Here is a 4,737-nt window from a genome sequence, read left to right on the forward strand (position 1 = left end):
CATGTGTCAGCATCTGATTGGTCCACGTGTCAGTTCTAACGGTCAACTAACGGATGGACTAACTTGGTCATTTATCAAAACTACAGGGACCTCCTATGATAAAAATGAAACCCAGAGGGAAAAAAATAAAGTTGAAAAACTCTAAGGAGTTTGAAGTATTTAACCCTAAATTTTAAAGGTCTATTATATAAAAAATATATATATTTTTTTAAAAAAATTATTTTTTGGCGAACCACCTACCCCAAGCCATAAGTGGTTCCGCCCCTCCCTGAAGTCTCTCTCTCTCTCTCTCTCTCTGAAAATACCAAATTCTTTTCTTTTCTTTTTATTTTTTATTTTAATTTTTAACATTCTATTCAATACGGGACTGGCGTCAACCAAAGACTTTGGGAGTGAATTCATGCATTTCCATCAGTTCTTTTTCCGCCATCATCGATCAAAGTATAGAAAATTGTCATGAATGAAATATAAATGGAGAGAAAAGTAGCAAAAGCAAGAGAGAAAAATGAGATAGTTAAGAGAATTTAGGGTGGTTTGACTATGACCATTGAAGCATTCCTCTACCATTGAAATTGTCATGAAGGCTACACCATGCTCTTGTGTTTACAATGAAAATAATATTTATTTATTAATAGTATAAATAATAATAAAGTGGCACTACACAAAAAATAAAAAAAAAAATAAAAAAAAAAAATAATAATTATAATTAGGGTAAATATATCATAAGTTCCTTAGTCAACCCGTCAAAATTAAAAAAACTCCTTAAGTTTTTTTTTTTTTTTGGGACAATTTACTCAATGTGTCAATTGAAATGCCAATTACTCCTTATACTACAAAAAAACAATTTTTTTCTTACTGGAGTTTTCTAATGTGTCAGGGTGTCTGATACGCCAGAAAATTTTTATGATGTGGCATTCTTGACGTGTGTTGAATGTCAGGTACATAGGAGTCAGTAATTTTTTATTTTATTTTATTTTTTTTCTGACGTGTTATTGTTTAGCACGTTAGAATTTTCTGACATGTTAAAATATAACACATCAGAAATTTCCTGACGTGTCAAAATTGATACGTCAAGAAATTTAAAAATTAATTAAAAATAATAATTTTTTTAAAAAAACTTTTTCTCTAGAGAAATTTTTTTCCTTTCTCTGCATGGCACCTCACTTCTTTTCTCAATTTTCTCTTTCTCTCTCTTCTTTTCTCCGGCTAGCTCTCATGGTGCTGAGAAAATTTTTTCCTTTCTCTGCACGGCACCTCACTTCTTTTCTCAATTTTCTCTCTCTCTTCTTTTCTCCGGCCAGCTCTCCCTTTTCTCCATTTTCTCACCTTTTTTTTTTTTTTCCCCTTCTTCTCTTCTCCCTTTCTTTTTCTTCTTCTCTTCTCCTTTTCTTCTTCTTCTTCTTCTTCTGCTTTCTTCGATCTGCTGCTTCTTAATTTTTTCTTCTTCCTCCAGAGGGAGCTGCCGTGCAGAAAAGGGAGATTGAGAGAGGAGAGAGAGAGTGTGTGGGGAAATATACGAAGAGGGAAAAAGTTCAAAATCCCGCTCATTTTTTTTGTGACATGTCAGTATTTAGCACTTCAAAATTCGTCAGAAAATTTTATGTGCCAATTGGACATGTTAGAATTTTTTGACGTGCCATTTTCAGCACGTCAGAAAAATAAAAATGTCACGTCAGAAAATGGTGACGTGGCAAAAAAAACATGTACTGTTTGCCACGTCAGAAAATGGTAATTTTTTTTGTAGTGTTACCATCAAATTTTTTTAGCAGCCGTTAGACACCTCACTAAAATATCAATTTAATTTTAAAAGTTAAATCTAAAAATTAAAAAAAGTTTTTTTTAAGAGAAAAATCGAAGGGGTGCCAAAATTGCCGGCCCTACTTGAAAGTTAACTGGGATGCTGGCTTTGATAGGAGAAAAGGCCGAATGGGTTTGGGTGCAGTGATTCGAGACCAGCAAGGCAGAATGTGGGCTGCAAAATGCCAGACCAGAGACGGCTATTTGGATCCCACAATGGGGGAGGCACTGGCTGCTCTTATGGCGGCCGAACTATGTGTGGAGATGGGCATTAGGAAGGTGGTGCTTGAAGGCGATGCCAAGAATGTTATCACTACAGTCATATCGCATGAATCTGACGATAGCATAAGAGGACATTTAACGGAGGACATAAGGGCCACGTTGCGAGATGTTCCTTGGTGGGAAATGTGCCACGTTTGCAAAGAAGAAAACCGAGTAGCACATGTGTTAGCTGCTATAGCGGTGACAAAAAATTTGAATATGGTGTGGTTCTCCAACCCACCGGAATGTATCTGTGAACTCTTGCAAGCAGAGATTTCTGCTTTGCCTTATTCAATATAAATGCAACAGTATGCAACTTTAAAAAAAAAAAAAAAAAAGACAAAAAAGAAAGCGTGTGATCACTTGTGCAACATGTATTTGTATTTAATAATATAGAGGTCAAATTTATTAATTATAGTTTGAACAAAAAACATAGCACAAGTGCAACGTGCATTTGTATTTAATAATTATATTTTGATCATGCCACCACTATTAACCAAATAATTAAGGTTGGCAATATTAATCATACCGTTATGAATGATCTTCTAAAATATTTAAGATAAGAATTTGATATCTTATAAAATTTTGATAAAAAAAAAAAAAAAATAGTTGTCATGTGAATTAACAAAAGCCTCACGCCTAAACTCTAAACACTACTATGTCAAAAAATAAAAAAACTCTAAACACTACATTAAAAATCTACTTTGGCACAAAATTATATTTAAAGCACAATTATTTTCCAAAACTAATTAATAACAATGCTGGGGCGGCGAAAATTATATCTACTTTGGGTTTTTATTATTATTATTTTTTTTTGGAACATGATTTTGTGACACGAACATGATTTTGTGCCAAAGTAGATTTTTAAGTAGATTTTATTATTATTATTATTATTTTGTTAATTTTATGTGGCAAAAATGTTAGTGTGACACGAACATTCGTTACTTTATTGGACCAAAAAACACATAGAATGATTCATTTCAAATCTGTGACAAACCTAAGAAATTAAAATAAAATAAAATAAAAGCGGAAAGGTCACAAAAGGAGCGTTCACTAAAAAAACCTAAAAAAATGTAATAATAATAATGCATGGGAGCAGGAGCACTAACTCAAAGCCAACTTGTACAACACATGCATACTACTTCAAACCTAACAATTTCTGGCAAATGAATAATGACAAATAATTTTATTTGTGTGTCCGTAATTCTATTTAATAGACTCTTGTACTATTGTCATAGAAGAGGATTAGGTGTCAATAAAAGTCACCCCTAGATTAGCAATTTTTTAATTTTTTTTTTTATAAGTGGTGATCCAATAATAAATCTTTATTGTTACATTATCAAGTTGTACGTCAGTTGTACAAGAGTCTACTAAATAACATTACAATATGTGAATATTTGTTTCAAGAGTATTTATGTAAATTAGTTATTAAACTTAGGTTGTTTTCGTCATTTCACATGTTTTTAATGATTTTCATTAACGCCCGGATTTTTTTATGAAAAAATAGTAGTTTAATGCGGCTGAATGTAACAGGTGCTAGCTCATCAGGGCAACTTGTGAATGAGTGCCAGTTCATTTGGGGAAAAAGTTAATTTCAAAACCCTAGTTTTAATCTTAAATCAACATGAACAATAGTTTCTTGGTGGTGAAAAGGACAACCAGCTGATATACACCTTTCTTTTTTTTTTTTTCTTTTCTTTTTGATATATGTTAGAACAGTTTTCTGCACAGTGGATGCACTTTCTTCTGGGCCTTCTAGATCTTTAACACGTAGTAGTCGGACGCTCTAGATTGCTACAAAAGAACAAAAGCGTCAAAGATTCGCCGGCGTTTATGCCGTGGAAACTCTGATGTCAAAGTCAGTTTCTAAGAGAAAGATTATGCTTCGGCGCACAATAAGTCAATATGCTCAAAGGGGACTGATTGAGCTCAATTCTTTCTTATAATCCAGAAGAATATATCTCATATTAAGAAGGTCTCCCGTTCACCTAGTGTAAGAGCTTCCTTTATAGACTCCAAAATGGAGATAAGCTTGTTGACTCTTTAGGCAAGCATCATGACTTTGGAGATTAGATTGAAGACTTTGGAGGCTTGATAGCTTTCATCTAATCCTCTGGAGTCAAGATTGATATATAAAATATCTTTGATGACTATTTAGGTGAGATTGAAGACTTTGGAGATAAGCCTTAGATATCTTCCTTATAATATCATTATTATCATATCCCAGGTATGTTTGCTAGCTGGTCCTTGCCCAACACCAAAGTGCCTTTATTCATTGTCGTTTCTTGTGAAGTAGAGAGATATGGACATCTTCCATTGGTTTCTTCTTCAGCTTCTAATCCTCTGCATTTCTCTTCCCTTCATCTTCCGCATTTACAAACGCAAACCCATTTCCCCCAAGCTTCCACCAGGCAGAAAAGGATGGCCTATCATAGGTGAAGCTTTGGAATATGCCATGGCCAACAAAAATGGCACTCCAGAGAAATTCATAAGCGATAGAATGAGAAAGTACTCACCAGAAGTGTTCAGAACCTCCTTGCTTGGAGAGAACTTTGCTGTCTTTTGTGGTGCTTCTGGGAACAAGTTGTTGTTTTCAAGTGAGAACAAGCTTGTCACCACATGGTGGCCACGCTCAATGGAGAAAATGGTGCTTTTTCCCAACTATGTTGGATATTCTGC

This window comes from Corylus avellana, chromosome ca8, assembly GCF_901000735.1.
Source record: "Corylus avellana chromosome ca8, CavTom2PMs-1.0".
In the NCBI taxonomy this organism is placed as follows: domain Eukaryota; kingdom Viridiplantae; phylum Streptophyta; class Magnoliopsida; order Fagales; family Betulaceae; genus Corylus; species Corylus avellana.